Here is a 22,944-nt window from a genome sequence, read left to right on the forward strand (position 1 = left end):
GAGGGTGACGATTATTTATGTTATTTTCTAGAGAAGGAAAGCGAGGTCAGATCAAGTGACTTGCTCAGAATCACACAGCAAGCCGCTGGGCAGGGATCCATTCCCGGGCTTGTCAGAAGCCACAGCTCTCAAAGAAAGTAAGCCTTCGACCAAAGGCTGCGGGTGGAGGTCAGGAATGTCACGAGGAAAGTCGACACCAGTGGGGGCTGGGTGAAGATGGTGTGGCAGGTCCCTGTTGCGTCTGTCACTGGTACCCAGCCCTTGTGGGGCATCATGGGAAGGCATAGGACAAGGCTCCTACCTCCATTCTAGAAGTTGCTTCACTGTCTCTCAATGTGATGTTAAATGTTCATAAAAAAAATAAATAAATAAAAGCAGAGAGAGTGTGATTTAGTTCTACATTACCTAGCACCCACCGGCAGAGGCCAGAGGAGCTGGGAGAGGTATTCAGAGAGGGCTGCCTGGAGGAAGGGGCCCTCCTTGGGCACAGGGAGAGAGGAGGCGATACCAGCTGGTGCCGAAGAGACCCAGAGCTAATGTACAAACAAGTTTTTTAGTGTGGAATTACCTCAACTCTTAGACTTTTTGGACACGGAAGAAAGAAAAGCAACAAATGCCGGAATAAGGATGAGGTCACTTTCAAAAACCATCCCATTCCCAGCCAGGGGCTGACCTCAGGACCTCGGACCAACTTCCTTTCTTCTTGGGGGTCTCACTTTCCTAGTCTGTAAAACGGGGCCATCAGGGTGCTGGCTTCTGAGAATTGATGTGAAAGGTTGAGCGAGGAGGTTGCCTCACTTGATGGAGCCTTCTCAGGGGAAGGTGGTTGGGTCTGTGATGTCCCCAGCGGAGCCGCAGGGAAGAAAAGACAAAACACACAGGGTCAGGGGGCTCTGCAATCTTCTCTCTGCTCTGCCCACTAGCAATATCTGTGAGCTCCGGGGCAGATTCAAAGGTAGTGGGGCCGGAAGCAAACAGTATTTGACAAGTGCCTTTTAAGAAAAACTACACAGGTAGCAACATGGATGGACCTTGAGGGTGTTATGCTGAGCGAAATAAGTCAGGCAGAGAAGGACAGATACCATATGTTTGTACGTATAGGGGGATTAGGAGAAACTTAACGGAGGACCGTGGGGGAGAAGAAGGGGGGAAACAGAGGGGGAGAGGGAGGGAGGCAAACCATGAGAGACTCTTGAGTGCCGAGAACAAACTGAGTACTGCTGGGTATAGGGGGGGAGGGGAAGGGGGGTGATGGGCATGGAGGAGGGCACTTGTGGGGATGAGCACTGGGTGTTATATGGAAACCAACTTGACAATAAACTATTAAAAAAAAAAGAAAAGAAAAATGACACAGATTTACACAAAGAGAATTCAGTATAGGGCTTGCGGGGGGCGGGGCTCTGAACCTTAAACTTCATAAGCTTCATGGTGAATGTGCTTCCCTGTGAATCCTCACGTGCCCAGGGAGAGAGCGTTCCCTGTAGCCTTCTGCAGGGTGGTAAGCCTGATAAGGAAGGTGTTTTATTGAATGCTTAGTTCTTAGTACGAGCCAAGCACCGTGTCAAGGGCTTCTCAGGGATCGTCCTCTGTAAATGCACACACCTGGGGAAACACCTACTGTTAGCATCCCTACTGATCAGCTGAGGGAATGGACGTCCACAAGGTTAGGTGACCTGCCCAAGGTCACACAGCCTGTATAGAGCCAGGGCAGCTGGGAGAGGTATTCCGAGAGGGCTGCCTGGAGGAAGGGGCAGTCATCATTGCACTGTATACTCTTTCCTCAGTTAAAATTGAACAAGAACCTTTCCTGTTCCCTGCAGATCCTGGCGGGGATGCTTTGGGTGACCCTAGATGTCACTGCCTCTTTAAGTGGCTGATAAATGAAGGCCTCCTCCCAGGAGGCAGGTCTGGCTTTTGGGGGGCTCTTAGCCTCCCTCAAAAATTTGTATCAGCATACTCAAAGCCTCACCCCAGATAATGATATATATATATCATTATTTTATTCTTGGGTAGTTGGATACTAGTAACTGACATGCTTCTAAGTCTGCTGTGCCAAGCGAATTACAGCATCCTTAGAGAACATTGAACAGACAACATTGCTGATTTTATTGATCTGGGACAGACATTTAAAGCAAAGAGTGGGTGTGCTATGCAAACACGGCTTCCAGACAATTTCTGTAGTAATCTTAACCAGTTTCAACCCTGGGCTAACTTCCCCAAACAAAGCTTTGGCAGGGGGTTGGCGGGGAAGGCTAACAAAAACTTTATGTTTGCTGTGCAAATGCGGCTTGGAGGCAAGTATCCTGAGTGTCCACTCCCACCCCCAACGTCACATCATCACTTCTAAGCCTCTCCCCATAGAAATTCTGGAACTGGGGCACCTGGGCGGCTCAGTCGGTTGAACGTCCGACTTTGGCTCGGGTCATGATGTTGCAATTTGTGGGTTCGAGCCCCGCGTCAGGCTCTGTGCTGACAGCCCAGAGCCTGGAGCCTGTTTCAGTTTCTGTGTCTCCCCTTCTCTCGGCCCCTCCCCTGCTCATGCTCAGTCTCTCTGTTTCTCAATAATACACATTAAAAAAAATTTTTTTTTTAAATTCTGGGACCACCACCAGGGCAGGGTATGTTGTATGTATGGGTTCCCCAAGCTTTGCAGAGATCAGATCAGGAAAAACAATGGCGATGCTTGGCATTTGCTATTTGCCCTTCTTTGGGTGTTGATGGTGTCTCCGGGCCACCACTCCTCTGATGTTCTCGGAGTCTGTGGCGGGCAGCGTTGGCCCTCAGGCACCTGTCCCCTGGCTGCTGGTGAGCCGGTCTGCGGGGAGGTCAGGGTTAATCTGAAGAGTGGACAGGAGAGGGGAACAATTCCCCCATTATGTCCTCCCGGCTTGGGAACGGAATGCTACCAGCAGGGATGAACGGAGTGGGATGCCCTTCTGGAATGCGGTGGTTGCAATTCCCAGTTCCACCAGAGAGCAAGTCTGCCTCTTGCTACGAGAGAGCGCCGGAGACTTAGGAAGTCAGGATGCTGCTGGAGGGACCGCCTCGACATCTTCCAGGAGTGGCCGTTCCGGGACGGGGAAGTTTAGGGACTGGCCTTGGGCAGCTGGTGGGGATGGATGAGGCTGTCAGAGCGGCTTGTGAGTGAGAGCTAGCTCTATGTGCTTGCAGGGGAGTCTCGCCCCCTTTCCTACCTTACACCCGCACCCGCTGAAAGCAAACGTAGCCAGACTGAGCAGGTGGCGAGATGAGCTCTTGCAGTGGGTACTCACATGTGACTCTTTCTAACAATGCTTTGAAGAGGAGGGGTTTGGGGATATTCTAGGCAGCACTGCTACAAGGTGTTGCACAGGCTGTGCACTGCAAAAGAGGCCTTGAGTTGACAGTGAGATTGGACCAACCTGCATTCTACCTGCCAAACTATGTATCCTGGTGCAGTGCTAGATCTGCCTGAGGAAGAACCTCCCCCACCCTCCCCACTCCCCTGCCGCCATCCTAATTTGCACAAAGGTATCAAGTCTGGCCAGCAGCAGACTTGTTCTGGGGTGCTGGATCTCTTTAGGGGATGGTAGTGCACCCCTAAGGTCAGAGGCCCTTTGGCATTTTCCTAATTCTTGTGGGTGGACTTTAGGTGGGTGATGATGAAAATGGTCATTTCATTCCCAGTTTTGAGTCCTTGGAATCAGAACTGGAATTCTCATTCCACATATTTGCTCTGTGACCCTGGGCAAGTCATTTTACTTCTCTGGGCTTCCGTTTCTTCACTGAGAGTGTGGCCACAAGATCACCTTCCACCCTGGTTATTTTTTGGGCCCAGTGAAATCATATATTGTGGCTGTGCCTTAACTTCCTACTTTTAAATTCAGTGCGCAAGGTAGGTCTCCCCTCCCTCATGCTTTAGCTGAAGAAACAGAGACCCAGAGAAGTCAGATGATGGATAGAGCACCAGCCTAACGACCAAGAAGACCTGTGATTGGGTCCTGGCTCGGAAACTCTGAGACCAGAGGCTTTGTATCTCCGAGCCATGGTTTCATCACTTGTGAAGTGAGGACTCACACCCTTCCAAGGGCTTTACAAGGCTTAATTAAGAGAATATACAGAAATTGTCCTGTGCACCACAAAACGTAGTGTGTTTATCATAACTGTCAAAATGTTTCCCCATTTATCCTATGCTGACTTACACGCCTTTCAAATTTTTTTATTTGATATATATATCAAGTTTATTTACTCTTCGTATCACCTTAAGAAGAGGAAACAATGATTATCCCCATTAGTACAGAGGAGGAAAACAAAGCACGGAGAAGTTAGGTCATGTTCCTGAGGTCACACAGCTACTAAACATTATTTCGGTCACTTGTGTTGGTCCTGGGTTTTGGAAGATAGGTTGGCTGGGGTTCTTAAAGACCCCGAGTCGTCCCTTAAGAGAGGCTTCCCAGAAACTTCCACGGAGTCAGCACTGTGGGTCGAGGAACTTCTCTGGCCAGATACTGCCCTAATATTTTTAACTTATATCATCTCATTGAACAAAGAGAGCTTGGACACGGAACCCCCCAAATAGACTAAGGTCTGATTTAGTTTTCAGTGTCCAAATACCACCCACAATACTTTGGCCAGATCCCCTTACCTCGCTCAGTGTTACTATATTCTCATCACCCCTCCCTTCTTTTTTACATTATTACTGGGTTAGTCCCCTCCCCTCCTTTTCAAAAAAACTTATATACAATGACTTCAAAAGAAAATTTAATGCCGAGACCATGTAATGAAAACCAGGATCGCAAATGACTCATAGAAGAAACGTCGCAATAGATATCCAACCAACGTTGGTGACTTCTGACTGTCCACTGCCGCCTGCTTGAAGCCAAGGGCCTGAGACTTGCCTTTTCTGTGTTGTGCAAGCGACTGGTCAAGGAGGTGGTACAGACAAGCAAGTATGAAGCTGAGACTCTGATCCGGAAGGAACGAGAGAGAGGAAAGACTGAAGAGTGTCTTCACCTCTGAAATGGTTCCCCATCCGATAGATGGATTTACTCATAGTCCTTTCCTCCCCGGATTTTGTGATGAAGAATAGGTTTATGTGCAAAAACTACATCTCAGATACACCTGAATTTTGTTTCTTTTGCGTTCTGTCTTTTACATGTTTTTTCTTTTCTTTTTTTTTCCCTTGGAGAGATCTTTGGAGCTAATGGGGGGTGGAGGGAGATGCTTACGGTGTTTGGCTGAATGAGCTACATTGGAATGGTCAGTCCTAAGCCTCAGTTTACTCATATGGAGATTGGGTCTAATAATACTGAAATGGGTTCATATGCTTGAGGCACTTCATGTTTTATCTAGCAATATTTCCTTCAATCTCTGAAGCTACCTTCTGGATAAGGGGTGGGGGACATTGGAGGTCAAGCTCCCTTACTTGTGTTCAGATCATGTGGGCCCTCAACAAAGAATAAGGACAGCTAATACTTATTGAACACTCACTAGGGGCTCTGGTCCTCTCGCTCCATCCGCTCCCACATTGACCTTGCTGTTTCTTAAATATCTCAAAACTGCTCCCACCCCAGGGCCTTCACTTACAAAGACCCTCTGTCTGAACTGCTCTTTCCCCAGCTATCTGCAAGGCTTGCTTTCTCGCTTCATTCACCTCTGCTCAGATATGAACCTCCTCGAAGGTCTTCTCTGACCTCCCTACCTAACATAGGAAACAAAAAATCCTTTACGCTCCATTCTCTTCCCTGCCTTACCTTTCATCAAGGTCTTTAGCGCTGTCTGGCAGTATATTATGTATTTAAGGAATGGGCAAGTCAGAGTAAGCGGGTTTGGCATTATCTAAATAATTTAGGATTGGCTAAATAATTGGCTAATAATTGCCATGCGCTCTGGGTCATAGGCTGTCGCTAGCTGTCTGGTATCTGGCCCTCGTTGACTAAAGCAGGTGGATAGTTAGAGGCCTGGAGTGAGGAAGCCCAATAAAAGAGGTGAGTGGGCTCTGGACTGGTTGATTTACATTTGAAAAACACGTGAGTTGTTTACTCTCTCTAGGAATTAGCTAGCCCTGATAGGTGCTGAACTTCCAGAGTTAACAAGGTCCCAAGATGTCAGAGGATCAAATTCAGAAACTAGAAAACACGCTTGTTTCAGTCTCCCGTTCCCTCACTGTAATCCAGCCTCACAGGCCTTCATTTGGTTCTTCAAACTACCAAGCTTGTTCCTGCTTCAGGACCTTCGCACCTGCTGTTTTCTCTACCTGGTGTGCCCTTGCCCCTGATCTTCCTGATCCTTCTGCATCCCTCTGGTCATGCAAGTGTTAGCTCTAATAACACCTCTTCTGAGGTGTCCTCCTTGATTACTCCTTCTCAAGAACACTTGTCTTCCTTACCCCACAAAACACTCTCTAAAGCAGCCTCGTATTTTATTTCCTTCATGGAATTCATCCCAGTCTGAAATGGTCATTATGTGTCCCTGTCTGCCTCCCCGGTGGGGCTGTGGGCAATGCAAGGGTGTGGCCTGTTCTCTACAGCATCCCTGGTGCCTGGGACAGCATCTGACACACAGTAGATACTCAGTAAACAAGTGCATGACTGCATTTGGATTTAAACCTAGCTATCTCTGATTTCAGAAAACATGCACTTTGGGTTTTTTTTAATTTTTAAAAAATTTTAAATGTTTATTTGTATTTGAGGTGGGGGGGAGAGGGGCAGAGAGACAGAAACAGAGTCCAAAGCAGGCTCCAGGCTCTGAGCTGTCAGCACAGAGCCTGACGCGGGGCTTGAACCCATGAACCGTGAGATCATGACCTGAGCCAAAGTCAGACGCTTAACTGAGTGAGCCACTCAGGCGTCCCAGAAAACATGCACTTTGGACAACCCCAGACTGCTGCCCATTTCTGAAAGGTTGGAGCTGGAATCCGTATTCCCAGCTCCCCCCGCCCCCTCCTTTTTTTTCATTTGGGAAGGCTGAGGCCTGGAGAGGGCCTGGAGGGGCTTTCCCAGCCTGTCCCAGCCAGGTGGCCCCGGGACCGCCATCTGCGCCCTTCCTCGCTCTCCCGGCAGGTCTGACCCGTGGTGCACACAGACCCCTGGGCCTCGGAACCGCTCCTCTGAGGCCCGGCCAACTTTCCACTTTGCTGGAGCTCCAGCCAGGTGTGTAAACAGGCCGATGCGAATCCCAGTGATGCAGCAGGGAGCACACTCGTTTCCTGACCAGACTCAACGGGACGGTGCCCTTGGACCTACAGGCAGGATTTTCTGATACCCCCAGACCTCGAAGACACAAAGTCAGCACCTTAGCAAGGCCAGAGCCGGCGGGCCTGCAACAAGTCACATGCCACTCCCTCCAGCTAAGATGCATCAGGGAAGAGACCACAAGGCCACCGTCCAGAGCACCCCCTGGCCAGGCCCTTCCCTTCCCTGAGCCTCAATTTCTTCATCTGCAAAGTGAGCATAAGGACCTCCAACCTGCTGGGAAGACTTGAAACGTCTGACGCATAGTAGGTGCTCAATAAAGGAGCCTGGCTGCTACTGTTATCTGCATAATAGGGGGGCCAGGCTCCTGGCTCTGCTACTTGTCCCTGAAGTTTATAGGGTGAGGGGCAACCGAGGGGAATGAGCCTCTGTTATCGGGTGGGGGGAAGCATAACACACAGGACCCCACAGTGATCCCCAGTCGATAAAGAGGTCAGAAAAGGGCCGGGGACAGATTTGATTTCAGTCATATCAAGCTCTCCTACAGAAATGTGCTGGTCCCCAGGAGGCTGCAGGAAATGAGTTCAAGTTTGTTGACGTCCTGGGCCATGTGCCTTATTCATGCCCCCTTTGCTGTTCCCCGAGAGGCTCCTGAGAGTCATAGCCAACACCTCCCCAGCACAGCCCATTTGTGCTTACTGTGGCTCTGGGGGGCGGGCGCTGTGATTGTCCGCATTTACAGATGAGGAAACTGAGGCACCGAATGGGTTAACCGCTTGCCCGAGCCCCCAAGGCTTGGCAGTGGCAGAGCTGGGATTCACACCCCGGCACGCTAATGCTGGAGTCTCTGCTCTTAGCCACGATGCGGGACACAGGCGATAGACCCATGCGTTAAGTGGGGAGGTCGAGGCTGAGAAGTGAAGCAACTTGCCAGCACCTCACAGTCACTGGATGGGGTGTGGGGCTGGCATTTGAGCCTTGGTCTGTCTGGTTGAAAGCCCACACTCCTTCGTGGTTCGTGGAGGCCAGAGGCCAGGGGGGAAGGAAGGGACTGTGCTGGATTCGCTGGGACATCAGGAAAAGCTTCTCAGCTTCGAAATCTGAGCTCTCTGAAGACGGGAACGAACACGGGAGTCCAGCATGATGGGTAGGAGCTTGGGTTTGGCTGCTTAAGTTCAAATCCTGGCTTTTTAATATGCTGTGTATTCTTAGGCCAGTTACTTAGCCTCTCTGTGCCCCCGTTTTCTCTATAAACAGATATGATAATAATCGATGATGTCTGTGAAGGTTGCAACAGATGTTGGCCGACTTCACGGACAAATCACCTACTATGTTCTAGACTCTGGGAAGTGCTTTGAATCGGCGATTCCCTAGCATTTTGCTCCCCGGGAGACGATCGACAAAGTCTGGAGACACTATGGGTTGTCACAACTTGCTGGAGGTGCTACTGGCATCTAGCAGGCGGGGACGCCAGGGATGCAGGGAAGCACCCACAGCGCGTAGGACGCTGCCACCACTAAGTCCTCAGGCTCGAGAACCCGGCCTTCAATGTGTTCATTATTTTGCTCCCCGCTGCCCCCCTCCCCCAGCCTGTGAGGTGGGCACAGTCGAGTCCCAAGGCCTTAAGGGGCCGTGCTGGCCTGTGGGCACCCAGCCTGGCTGCAGACGGCCTCACGGGGCCCAGAGGATTTGGAAACGGAGGCAGCTTTGGGCAGGACAAAGCCCAGGCCACCCAGCCCAGCTCAGAGACCAGCTCCAGGCGGACGGAGCTGGCCCGCTGGCCCCTCCGGCCTCCGGGCTCTCGGCGGGGCGGGAACAGCCACCTTTCCCTCGGTCGGGAGGAACAAGGGAAGCTCTTGTTCACTGCCACCCACAGCCTCAATTGTCCCCAAGCTTTCACAGGCTGCTCGTACCTTCCTCCCCTGACGAGTCGCTTTCCCAGCTGGCCGGGGGCCTGGAGGCGAGGGAGAAAGCGCCTCCGGCCCCTGCCCCTCCCCGCAGCCCCTCTCTTTGAAGAGCTGGGACTTAGCAACACTTGGTGGTGCCCGAGCGGGCCGTGTGCCCGCAGAGCCCCAAACACGGCCGCGGAGGCGGCGGGCCGGGGAGTCTCTGCGGGGGGGCGCCGAGGCCTGGGACTAGGGTGGGGGGTGTGGGGGCCCAGGGAGCCCAGCAGAGGTGCGGGACCCTGCCCACGGGCCGGCTCCCAGCTCTTGTAGGGGGCTGGGAGGCTGAGTCCTGTTCCGAGCGCACCTCCTCACCCCTGCTCAACCGACCGCCAACCTGGCAGGCCTGGCTCCGCTTCCTGCTCCTGACCGTTTTCTTCTGTGGGACCTGGGCTTCCTCCAGACCTCGGCTTTCATCCCCTGGAAAAGGGGTCCACCCACAGTCACCGGGCTGGGGTGCTTGCCCCCAGACTCACTTTCTGAGGGGGAGAGGGCAGAGTCCTAAGAGTATGAACCCTGGAACCAGACCTCCTGGGTTCCCCTTGCTCTACCTCTTCCTGGCTGTGTGACCCTGGACAAGTGACTTAGCTTCTCTGTGCATCAGTTCCTCCTCGATAAAACGAGGACGCTGATAAGACCTACCTCATGGGGGCCTTGTGAAGATTGGCTCATAAACCTTAAAGACTTCGGACTGCGCCCAGAACAGAAGAGGTCCTAGGTTAACGTCTGCTAGTTGGGTATTAGTAGCAGTAGTATTTGCATTTACAAAGGAGCCCTTGAATCCAGAGGGCTGGAAGAGCTTTATGGGAGGTGAGGCTTGCTCCGGGACCCCCTCGGCCTCCTCCCTTTACTCGTGCGGGTTCTTGGGTTTTCTGAGCCTCTGTTTCCTCCCTTACAAAATGGAGTAAGTCCGTCTCCTAGGGGCTGCCGAGAATATTAAGTGAGCAAGTGCTTATCAGAGAAAAACTTCTTTGATTATTCTTGGCCTGAAACCTGGAACCCTAGAGGCCTGAGAAGTGAGGGATCGTGGGCAGTGGAGGCTCATTGTCAAAAGGGGCTTGGAAACTCCACCGGTCAGGCCTCAGCGGCAGGGGCCGGCTTCCCCCATCACGTACCACATGGACTCCCGGGGTGCCTGGAGCGGGCAGCTGGCTGGAGTCAGGGGTGATGGGGGGAAGCAGACCTGAGAATGTTAGGAGCAGGGTAGTACCCCCCCCCCCCAGGGCCGGAGGGAGGTTAGGCAAAGTAGCGGTTGTCGAGAACATGACCTCAGCCGACCCGGGATGGACGCCAGCACGGCCCAGAACTTGATCTGGGAGTGGGGGGAGCAGAGCCCTCGCCAGCCTCAGTTTCCTGATCTGTTTTGTGGGCCACGGTGAGGATCCAGGGACACCAAGGGCTTTGTAAACAGTAAAGTGCCCTGCAGATCGTAAAATACAAGCAGGGACCCTGTCTGTCTTGTTCACCCACGCACCTTCCAACACCTGGCACACAGTAGGTGCTTAATAAATATGTCTGCAATAAATATGGGATCAAAATGGGTATTTCTTCAGCGTCTCCTGTGTGCCAGGCACTGTGCACAGCAATTAATACATTCAGTCGAAAACTATTAATTGAGTGCCCACTGCATGCCGGCTGCTATTTTAGAGGAACATGGCAGTGAACCAAAGAGTCACAAGTCATGACTTATGGAACTGACCTTCTAGAGGGCGAGACGTTGAAAAACCCCCACAACAACTCCCTCTCTCTCTGACCCTCCCCTGCTCACGCTGTCTCTCTCTCTCTCCTAGAAATAAATAAAAAACATTAAAAAAAAAATTAAAAAAAAAAGAAAAACCCCCACAACAGATAAATAAGTAAGTTCTACGATATGCCAGATAATAAGAAGTACTCTGGAGAATGAAAGCAGGGAAGGGGAGTGGGAGTTGACCATGGGGGGTGGTGCAGTTTTAGAGGCGGGAGGGCTGCATGGAGAAGGGATGTTTGAATAAATACCAGAGATGACGTCTGAGCAGAGCTGAGCACATATAAAGGAAGAGTAAGGGATCAGCAGGTGCAAAGGCACTGAGGCAGAGTGCAGCAGGCGTGCAGGAAACATCAATGATCTTCCTGGGTCCTCAAGACAGTCCTTCCCAGGAGACAGACCCCTGTCCCCCTGATCACGGAGAAACTAAGTTCAAGGGCCGAGCTGGGATTTAGAGTCAGATCCTACTCCAGTGCCTTCAGGCTGGATTTCACTTCAGCCAGAGAAAGGGCTTCTGTTTGTGCGGGCCCCCAAAGACATGAAAGGGACTCTGAGGGAGAAAGGTGAAATAAGAAGCTTTGGGTGTACCCCTACCTCATGGTGGGGACAGAAGGGCCCTCTGGACAGATAGGGAGACAGGCCCAGAAAGGGAAAGAAGCTGCCCAAGGGCACGCAGTGGTGTTGCCCTCTTTTTCTGGAACAATGTGTTCTATCCTTCTTGGGCGGAGTCAGGCCCCTGGGGCCTCGTGGGTAACAGTGGGGGCTCCCCCCCCCACCTGTCTGGCTCATGAATGATTAGTGAAGCTTGGGCAGCTGTGTTGTGTGAGTTGCCCCGGGAACACTTTTAATGAATGGCTCCAAAAACTTGAACTTGTTAGAACATCTGCTAATGAGTCCAGGGGTCTAATCCACTCTGGTCCGGAGGAAGGGATGGAGGATGGGTGGCTGTGGCCTCACAGGTCTCCCGAGGTAAGTCACCCCTCCACTTGTTCCTCTTCTACCCTTTGCCTCTTGGCCCCCGATGGACACAAGTGACTCCTAACGGCTTTCTTGGGTGTTTTCGGGCATAGGAGAGGGGAGGTGGGAGCCCTGGCTGGAAACTAGAGACTAGACTTCAGGGCTGCCTCCATTCTTTCCCCCTGGGCTAGTGTCTGGCTTAACCTTCCATGCCTTGGTCTCCTCCGGAAAATGGGCGTGCTGAAGTCAGCTCTGATTATCCTCAAGACTGAACGGACCCAGAGAGGATGTGAAAGGGCTTGCAAAGTGCCTTTCTGTTGAGTATCCCTTCGTTTTCTTGAATAGAACCTTCCAGACTGTGTGTGGACCACAGTCACAGTAAGCGTAAGGAGCTCAGCCTGGCACCTGCGTGGAGTAAGCTGCTTAGTAAGTGCTAGCTGTACTGTCACTGTTATTCTCGGGGCTGAGCCTGGGTCAAGGGCATGGGCTCGGACCACGTGGTGGGAGTCACACTTCCTCTGTGGCTGGAAGCGTACACATGGATGAAAGAGTCACGGAACCTTTCTGGGTCTGTTTTCTCCTTTCTAAACAGGGTCATGTGCCAGGCAGGTGGGTTAGTGCGTGTCAAAGGCGTGCTTGGTGGCTGGCCAGGGTAGGCCCTCTGTAAGCCGCAGCTGCCTCAGCCTCATCCACCGCTCACATTGAGACAGTCTGACCTTGGGCAAGTCACTCAAGCTCTCGGAGCCGTGGTAGTCTGGGGATAGCAGTTGCGGCTGCCTCAGGGAGCTGTGGGTAGTTCCCGTCCGCGGGAACCTGCCTGGCATGGAACAGCGCTCAGTGCATGTGGCCATGTCTAGGAGCAGCGGTATTGCTCTGAGGCAATGAGGGAGAGTCCCTCAAGACTGGGGACTGGGGGGTGAGGGGGGACATGCTCAGGGCATTGCAGGGCTTTCAAAGAAGGGCCATGGCCACGTTCCCTTTGCTCTCTCTCCCAGCTCTCTCGGGATGGCATAATATGCCTCCCCGTTTACAAATGAAGACCCAGAGCTCAGAAAGGACACCTGCCCGTCCAGGGCTTACAGCCTGGTGAGTGGTGGGCCAGGGTCTGCTCCCAGGCCCGCGTGACTCCCGGCAGCCTGTGCCTCTGAGCCTCTGCTGGCTTCATTTACCTCCCTCTTTTCCGGTGGAGGGCCCATGCCTGGTGCTTCTTGGCCTCTCTCGGGTTCTCTCTCGTCTTGCTGGGCTGGGCCTTTTCCCTGGGCCTGTTGTGTGTGTGCCCCACACTCCTTCCCCTTTGGGGTCCATATCTGTGTCCCACTTAGAATCACTGTTCGTCCTTACATGGCAGACCGGAAGGACCTTACACACCATTGGGATGAAATCTCAAATTTCAAAGGGTAAGAACGTGAAAGAAAAGCAAAGACGGCAAGAAACGTGCTCAAGACACGGAGCTCGTCAGTAACGGGCCACGTTTTGTGAAATGCTGACGGAGAGCCGTCCGTTCCTCCCAGCGCTTCCCTGATATTAACCTACTTTATCCTCGAGATAAGAGCTATGAGTTGAAATCCTTCTCATTGCCGCCATCCCTATTTTACAGATGAGGAGACTGAGGCAGAAAGTTAAGTCGCTTGCTCCAGAAAGCAAGGGAGGCAGGATTCGAACCCAAGCACCCCGGCTCGGGATACCAACAGCATAGCTTGTAGGGCCGTCTGCTTTGGGGGAGACCAGGCCCCGATTTCAGCCCCCGAGTCCTAGCTCCCTGTCCGTGTCTTGTTCTAACTGATCCCATCGGCTCCTGCCTCTGGGGGGCTGGCCTTCCTCCACGTGCTGGACCATCCTGGTGACAGTGAAGCTGTCGCTCTCACGTCATCCGTGAGGACACTGAGGCCCTGAGAGGGGAGGCGGCCTGCCCACCAGCAGCGAGTGCCTGAGCTGTGAAGCTTCAAACCCTCAGTGGCTCCGGTGGCTCTGGTCACCGCACGGGCCCTGAGCTGGGGGTCGTGAGAGAATGCCGGGAGGTTTAAGGCATGGCTTTTGCGCCTCGCTGGACTTCAGGCTTCCCACAGTCGGCCCAGCACACTCCTGGCCAAGGCAGGGCACCACCGCGGGCAGCTGGCCCCAGTCTTGCTCCCTGCAGGGCTCGCCGAGCAGCTCTCTGCCAGGCAGGAAGCCAGATCCAGTGCCCGCTGAGCCTGGCCATGGCTCATCGCCCCGCCGAAAATGCCTGCTGCGAGCAGGGAGAGCGGGCGCGGGAGGGATGGTGGCCGTGGACGCGGCTTCTGGACAGCTCCTGACCCCGCCCTCAGAGAACAGACCATTTGCTGAGCGAGAGGGTCAAGCCTGGGGGGTCCTGGGGCGAAAGTGGCCTTGTGTCTGCCTGGAAATCATTCCTCAGCTCAAAAATTAACTGCCTGACACGGCATTTTCTTCTTTCTCCCCCACTCCTGTCTGGGTTTTTTGTCTGCAGACTTTAATCCCTGTAGTAACGGACTGGCTAACCCCGNGGCTTCCTGTAAGAAACGCCTGGGTTGGATTGGTGTGACTAGGTCAAGGTCAGGGACCATGGTGAACAAGCCCTCTCCTCCCCAGCGTCCTTGCTCCCACCCAGGGCCAGGCGGGGTGTAAGCCAGTTGAGGCATCTGTGGAGCAGAGTTTAAGCGGGGCTGCCCTCATCCAGCCCTGCCCCTGACTCATCTGCCTGGCAAAGCTCAAGGCACGACAGTCTCTCAGTGAAGCAAGGTACAAGTCCTTACGTCTCACTTGCTGTGTGACCTCAGGCAAGTCACCTTCCTTCTCTGGGCGACCATTGCACTAGGGGATAGTGTAGAACAAGGTTTCTCAGCCTTGACACCAATGGGCACAAGTAATTCTGTATCGTGAGACCCGCCTGTGCGTGGTGAGAGGCCAGCATCCTGGCCTCTACCCACTAGATACCAGTAATGCCCTCCCCGTCATGGCAACCCCAAGTATCCCCAGATAAGTGCCCCCCCCAGCCCAGGGGACAAGATCCTTCCTGTGGAGAACCATTGAATTAAATGATCTCAGGGGCCACCTGGGTGGCTCAGTTGGTTAGGCATCCGACTTCAGCTCAGTTCGTGATCTCACAGTTCATGGGTTCAAGCCCCGTGTCGGGCTTTGTGCTGACAGCTCGGAGCCTGGAGCCTGTTTCAGATTCTGTGTCTCCCTCTCTCTCTGCCCCTTCCCTGCTTGTGCTCTCTCTCTCTCTCTCTCTTTTTCTTTGTCTCTCTCTCTCTTAAAAATAAATAAACATTAAAAATTTTTTTTATAAAATGATCTCAGGTTCATCCCAGCTCTCATCTTTTAAGATTTATTTTGAGAATTAAGAACAGCATTTTTGAAGGCTTCAAGAAATTAAACTTGTATCCTTAAAAACATAGTAACATTACTCTATGATTACTACTAATAAATAAAACATAACAGCTCATGTGTATTGAATATTCTCACATAACTCTTGCTGGGTCAGTGCTTATATTACATAAAATAAATCACTTTTTGAGGCAGGAACTAATATTTTTAAAAAATTTTTTAATGTTTTTATTTATTTCTGAGAGAGAGAGAGAGAGACAGTGTGAGTAGGGGAGGGTCAGAGAGAGAGGGAGATACAGAAGCTGAAGCAGGCTCCAGCCTCTGAGCTGTCAGCACAGAGCCCGACACAGGGCTCGAACCCATGAGCCGTGAGATCATGACCTGAGCCAAAGTCAGACGCTCAACCGACAGAGCCCCGCCCCGGGCGCCCTGGCAGGAGCTAATACTATGGGCCTACAGCAGATAAGGCAGCTGAGGCTGAGGCCAGTTACGTGACCAGATCACACAGCCACCGTGTGGAAGGGTTGCGTTTCTAATGTAGGCTGGCCCCATCCCCACGACCATGCAATCCTTCTACTGCATAGAAAGATTAGAAAATACAGATTAACGGATGGCAAGACAGTAGTTTCTGAGAACAAGATTCCTAGGTGGAGAGCACTTCCTGGTTAAGTTGGTGGGACCCAGGCTATTCTATTTCATCCCCCTTTCTGGAACAGTCTGCAGCAGCAGCAAAAAGCGGCAGAGGGAGAACAGGCCACCCTGAGGAAAGACGGAAAGACAGCAGACACCACCGCTGCACTGATGGTGGCAGTGGGGTTTGGGCCACACCGCAGGGGGCCACGAGTGAGGCGAGCCTTCGCGGTTCCCGGGCAGAGTACACACGCTGCCCAAGTATCTTCCAACTCCCCCAGCCCTTCCGAATGCTGGCGAAGCCTGGGACACGTGCGACGGGGAGGCTGAGTCCCCGAGACGCAGGCGACAATGCAGATGAACTGGATAAGGAGGCCGGAAGACCCTTGGCAGGAAGTAGGATGTTGTAAGGATGCAGGAGGAAGCCACAGGGTGGATGGTGCCCAGCTGTACGGTGGTCACCGGTCTCGTGGCCTCAGCCAAAGAGACCCCAAAGAACTGGGACGTCCTTGGGGCTTCACATTTAGTCCCCACACTGAGCCCACTACTTCGAGTAGAGACGTACTTCAGGGCAGTGCTGGTGAGACAGGGTTCCGAGAAAATTCGCAGAAAAATGCCTAGACACCCGCTGCCTGGGCTGCCCCCACCCACCCCTCCCCCCACGCTTGCCTTTCTCAAAGAACTCGTCTGAAAAGAATGGTCCCCACTCTGTGATGATGTTGAGGAGCCAGCATGAGAAGTAAGGCAGCGTGAGAAATAAGGCAGAGGACTTCCATTAAAAAGTCATCAATAAATACCGGAGCGGCTGTGGTACCACGTAGGAGAAACTACTGAACAGACATTTCTCTGTGAAGCACGACACATTAGAGGAATGATGGCCCTCCTACAATAATCCCAATGGCATGAAATAAAAGGGTCAGAGAAGAAACCTTTGAAAAGTAGAAGGGGGTGAAAAAAAAGCCAAGTTCCGGAAGTGTGTGGAAGAGAAAAAAATGAAGCTGTTGTGTTCTAAAAGCCGTATCAGAAACCGAAAGGTGGGGAAAGATTAAAAACATCATCAGGGACATGACACAGAGGCTGAAGAAGATTGAACAAAGTGAGGAGGAAAAGAAAGCAAGAAAGGATGAGAGAAAAACGATCAAGACGGGATCCAAAGGAAATCTGACTTCTGCCTAATTGATGGGACTCAAGGCGAAGTAAAGAAACAGACAAATGAGGCAGAAAACAGCGCAGCTCTTCTCCACTTACATCCCGATGAGCCCCTTGTAAATTGAAAATATCGAGAGTCGAAAACGCATTTCCTACACTTCTCCTACGGAAGGGCGCCGCTTAGCCCGCCTGCGCTCGGAACACCTACATCAGCCTCCAGTTGGGCGAAGTCACGGGACACGAAGCCTATTTTGTAATAACGTGCTGAATATCTCCTGGGGTTTATTGAACACCTCCGTGAACGTGGAAAGCAGAATGGCCGTCCGGATGCGTGGAGGTTGCAAGTACGTGAGGTCGCTGACCCTCGGGATGGCGGTGGCCGAACGGCAGTTGGGCTCACGGCCTCTGTGAAGCATGATGAGAGAGCTGTGCAACATCTATGGCTAGTGGTGCCAGGAAAAGATCAACATTCAGCGCTCAAAGTACTGTCTCTGCCAAGCGTGTGTTGTTTTTGCACAATCCTAACCTAGAAAAATCTTAAGTCAAACCGTCGGAAGTTGGGGACCATCAGCATTAGAATCTCTAAGTAGAAAAGTGCTCTGAAACTAAAGTTAAACATATACATATTTTCTGCCTCCCAGAAAAAAAAAACACTTAGACTCACCAACACTGAGATGTATATATCATGGTAACATTAAGGGACTGGAAGGTTAAACAACAAATCTTATGGATACACAGGCAACAAATTCTGCTGAGCCATAAGGAGGAAGAAATCAGGTTGGCCTCACATTTTTGCACTAGAACAATGAAATATCTAGTAATCTTCAGAGAGAGGAGCACAACCCCAGCGTGTTGCAGAGCTATTACTTGTGTGTGTTTAGAGATTGTCTTCTTTAGGAAGAAACCACGGGAGCCTGGGTGGCTCAGTAGGTGAAGCATCCGACTTCGGCTCAGGTCATGATCTCGTGGTCCATGAGTTCAAGCCCTGCGTCGGGCTCTGTGCTGACAGCTCAGAGCCTGGAGCCTGCTTCAGGCTGTGTCTCCCTCTCTCTCTGCCCCTCCCCTGCTCGCACTCTGTGTCTCTGTCAAAAATAAATAAACATTAAAAAAAGGAAAAAGAAAAGAAAAACCATATTTGTAGTTGAAATTTGGAAAGTAGGGCAAATAATGAAGAAATAGAAATGTATTTATAACCTCATTCTGAAAACAGCCTTCCTGTCAAGTGCATATTCCAGATGCTTTCACACACGCTCGTTCTGATGGGATCCTCTCTGATGTAAGATCCCAGTGGGCAGGTGGAGGAGCTCAGGCTCAGGGCGTTCAGAATTCTGTAGTCACGCCCAGGCTTCCTGGCCTCAAGTCCAAGAGCAGCTCTGTCCAACAGAGCTTTCTGTGATGATGGACACATTCGAGCTGCTCTGTCCAGAACGGTAGATACTAGTCTCAAGTAGTGAGATGTGCACTTGAAACGTGGCTCACATGACCAAGATACTGGAATTCTAGATTTCATTCCATTTTTAATAAATTCAAACTTGTGTAATAGCAACGTATGGCCTAAAGCTCTGTATTTGGCCAGCCCAGCTCTAGAGATTTCGGTGGCATTCTTTTCCCTTCCAGGAAAAAAGCTGACCACTTTCCATTTCAGCATCTCCCCCAACCCACATCAAGTACGTCCAAAATCTGGCCCGTGCGTCAACCGTGATAATCAGGACCGGCAAGGGCTCCCAGCACCTGTCTTATTGGGCCGCCGCCTCCTTCAAGGAGGCTTCAGCTGAGTTGTGCCAACTTCTAAGCGCTGAGGGGATAGGCCAGGTGTCGCTGAGAGATATTTCACCTGAGGCCTGATCCCATCTACCCCAGGCCACCTTAGAGAGATGACCCCTCCTGAACAAAGTGGCAAGGAGGCAAATTGCTGACTCTGAGATGACCCTGAAAGTGAGTCTGCGGGATCTGACACCCGCCCCAACCAGAAGTTAAAATTCAAAGGAATGAGTCCTGGGGATCACGTGACTCTATGCTTCGACCTGAGTCTGCCCTTGAGGGATCAAGGGAAGTCTCTGTTTGCAGACCTGCAGACTAAACCTCATGCGGCCTGGTGGCTGGTCTGAGTGGAGGGCCCAGAGGCAGAGGTGGGACAGATGTGCTGTGCGTTGCAGTAAAATTGTGGATCCGCCTGGACCCCACTCCCTGGTCCACTATTTAAATGGTAACCAGGCCTGGGTGTGGTGAGATCTGCTCTTGTGTTCTGCCTGGTCCTCAAGAGATCACTGCTCCTCACCAGACCTCAGCTTCCCTGTAAACTAGGAATTTTTAAAGGGAGCAGAGATTTTGGGGCACCTGGGTGGCTCAGTTTGGTAAGCATCTGACTTCGGTTCAGGCCATGATCTCACAGTTCGTGAGTTCGAGCCCCGCGTCAGGCTCTGTGCTGACAGCTCACAGCCTGGAGCCTGCTTTAGATTCTGTATCTCCCTCCCTCTCTGTCCCTCCTCCACTCGCACTCTGCCTCTCTCTCTGTCTCTCTCTTTCTCTCAAAAATAAAACAATTTATATAAAAGAGAGCAGAGATTTTAAATACAGCATTCTATGATCCCTAGTACTCTGTGAACAACGTGACATTAGATTCGGAATTGGGTCTGTGAGCACTTTCTGGAATTTTACACCAATGAAAACGGTTTAAACTAGAGATCATAGACTGGTGACCATGGGTTTACTACGGTTTGCAGATATGGGCTTTTTGTTTTTGTTTTATTTTGCTTTGCCTACACTTTACTCTTACTAAGCAAATCTTCTAAAACTGGGAGATTTCACATAACAGCACAGTTTCAAGCTTCCTTTGAAGCAGGAGATCCGGCATCATGGGGCTCATGTTCTCATGAACTGGGCAGCAGTGGGTGTTCTTAGATGGGCCTGTGCTCCCCATTTGTTGCAGTCCCCAACTCCTCCCTGCTGTGCTCAAGACGCTGAAGCCCCTCGCCAGCCCTAATTTATCCCCAAGCTTGGGCTTTTCTGCTCCCCCTGCCGAAGGGATGGTTTTCTGTTCCCACAGCACTGTCAGAAGTGCAAGTCAGACTTGAGAAAACGACGCGACTTTTCTTATGCCAGCCCACTTCCCTCACTCACTTGTCCCCTGCACTTGAGTTTGAACCGTCCGATTTGGATCGTCCCTTCATTCATTTACCAGATATCCACTGAGGCCCTGGAGATAGATGTGAACAAGTAAAGGCACGGTTCCTGTTTCTTTGGACCTTATGGTCTGGTTGGGGGAAGAGAGAACAGAAAGTGAGCCAACAAGAAATACTCGCGCTATTGAGAAGCGTTTGACGAGAGCAAGGCCGAACAATATGGAACCAGACCGTCATCAATAACATGGTCGGAGTGGGGATCCCTGAAGAGGTGACCTTTGAGAGGAGGGCCAAACGACAAGCAGGAGCCGGCTGCACCGAGGTCAGGGTCGAGGGGACCAGGCAGAGAGAATAGCAGGTGCGAGAGCTGGAGGTGGGAACTGGCTCAGCCTGCTTGGTCTCTGAGAGCCCACAAAAATCTGGGAGATTTTTGCTCTCCGGGAGTCAGTTCTGTCCTCAAGGCCTGGCAGGGGTTGGGGGGGTGAAGGTCAGTAGTACTTGTTCATTCCCCACCAGATGGAGGTCTGAGATCCAGCTGGCAATGGTGAATCCATTTGCCCACAGGAAGCCCAGCTGGGGCAGGCAAGCTATTTGGGGTCACCTCGGCCCTGCTCCAATCCCTAACCAACCCGCAAGGTAATGAAACACACTCTTGGCCCACTTACTGGCAAAGCCCCGTGCCGGCCAAGGATCAACTTCCCAATTCCTGCTGTTTGCCTCGGGTCACCTCCCCCGCTGACATGTGCTGCATCTGGAGCAGTCCCTCTGCAAGGGACTATTGTTGACATCTTGGCAAGGGCACCCAGGGAGGGGGGAGGGAGAGAGAGGGAGCGAGTAGAGGCAGGAGAGAGAATGAAACAGAGGGAGAACAGGGGAGAGGAGGAGAGGGAGAGGGAGAAGACGGACCTGGGACTCGGAGCCATTGAAAGGCTCCCCTTATGGCCAGAATTTACCTCCGCCACATGCTATGTGGTATTTGTACGCTGCACAAAAGGGCCTACAATATGTCACCCCCAAAGCAGGTGTGTTTGAATGTTCATGGAGGCTTTACTCATAATTGCCCTGATCTGGAAACAACGCAAATCAGCAGGAAGATGTACAGATAAGCGGTGGTGTGTGCACGGGATGGAATAGTACTCAGCAGTAACAAAGAATAGACCGCTGATATACACAACCACGTGGATGAGTCTCTTGGGCACTGTATGGGGCAAAAAGCATAAAAGCACATCCTGTATGATTCCGTTTAAGTCCAAGAAGAGGTGAAAACAATCCATAGCAATGGAAATCACAGCAGCGTTTTGGGGAGGGCCGTGAGGATTGACTTGAAAGGGGCAAAAGGTGATGGAAGCGTTCTGTATCTTGAAGGGGATGTGATACGGGTGTTAAACCTCACAGTGTGCACACAACAATGGATGCATTTGGGGCACCTGGGCAGCTCTGTCGGTTGAGCGCTTGACTCTTGATTTGGGCTCAGGTCATGATCTCCCCGTTGGTGAGATTGAGCCCCGCCTTGGGCTCTGCGTTGACGGTGCAGAGCCTGCTTGGGATTCTCTCTCTCTCCCTCTTTCTCTGCCCCTCCCTGCTCGCTCTTTCTCTCTCTCTCAAAAAATAAACTAAAAGACTTTAAATAAAAACAACGGATGTATTTGATGGTAGGTAAGTTATAGCTCATAAAGCTGATTTTTGAAAACCTATTTTTTTCACTCCTGCTGTTGCTCTAAAATATATTCAGCAGAGGATGTTCTTCCCCCGTAACTGGAGTAAAACCCCCTGCAGACCTTGTGACTTCTCCTATCACTGCCGAGAAGGAATTAAAGTCCTCCAGTTACTTTAATACACAAGCACAGTCTCAATTCTGAGATCAGAATGGGCAGTGTCAGGTGACGATTAAACAATGAACTTGGTCTGAAGTGAGGCCTTTTCCGGCCCCCCACCTGGGAACCCCACAGGCCGGAGCTGGGTGAGAGGGTCACAGCCTTCCCTCCCATGCTCTCCCTTAGGGTTGATCCCCTTCCTTTATCTTGGAGTTTCTAGGTTTCTGACAGGCCCTGTGAGAGAAGCCGGGGGGGCTGGAAGAAGCAGGGTGTCAGGCGGGCACCTGACTGCTTCTCTGCCCTGCTGGCCAGCCTTCTGGGCCAGGGCCTGGCACATTCTTTGACAACTTCTCTTGTGAGCATCACAGGGGGTGGAGGTGAGAGGGGTACCCACCCCCTCCACCCGCCAGAACACTCCCCTTCGGGGGGATGCTTTTCCCTGCTAGCAGAGAATCCCTGATTTCCGTGGGTCTGCTGCAGGTGAGCTCTTTGGGGGTCCCTACAGCACTTGGAAGCAGACCCCCTTGGCGGGGTTTAGGTACTGGTGGACTTCTCCCCTCACAACCCACCTCCGGCCCTCCAAGAACACGGGAGCTTTACCCTCCTCACGTCTTTGGAGTAAGGGCCCAGCTCGGATTGCCAGACAAAACACAGTTGCAAAAGAAAATAAAATTCACTTTGAATTTCAGAGAAACAATGGATCATTGTTTTCAGTATAAGTCTGTCCCAAATATTACATGGGCTATACTTATGCTAAAAAAGTATTCATTGCGATCTGTCCTGGCACTGACTGGACATTTGGGAGCAGCCTCCTCGCCTTCTGCCTCCCCCTCCTGCACGAGCTTCATGCTGAGGGGAGGCCCCGGGGCCAGCAGGCCTGGTTCTTACCCTGTGATCATGCTCAGCTTAATCACTCTGTGCCTCAGTTTCCTTATCTGTAAAATGGAGATCATCATGGGACCAACTTCAAACCGCCGTTCTGACAAACACAACTCAGCTGACATAATGCAGGTACAGCAGTCGGAATGGCGTCTAACACATAGAAAGTTTCCGGCACGTGAAGGTATTATTAGTACTGATTTGGTG

At 51.8% G+C, this 22,944-nt stretch overlaps 1 protein-coding gene across 2 annotated transcripts in view; it reads left to right on the plus strand.

Annotated features, from left to right (window-relative positions):
• Positions 1 to 22,944, plus strand: part of SLC13A3 (solute carrier family 13 member 3) — a 75,018-nt gene that overhangs the window by 713 nt on the left and 51,361 nt on the right. The gene's annotated exons all lie outside the window — the stretch shown is intronic.

The sequence above is a fragment of the Crocuta crocuta genome, unplaced genomic scaffold (assembly GCF_008692635.1).
Source record: "Crocuta crocuta isolate KB4526 unplaced genomic scaffold, BGI_CrCroc_1.0 scaffold71, whole genome shotgun sequence".
In the NCBI taxonomy this organism is placed as follows: domain Eukaryota; kingdom Metazoa; phylum Chordata; class Mammalia; order Carnivora; family Hyaenidae; genus Crocuta; species Crocuta crocuta.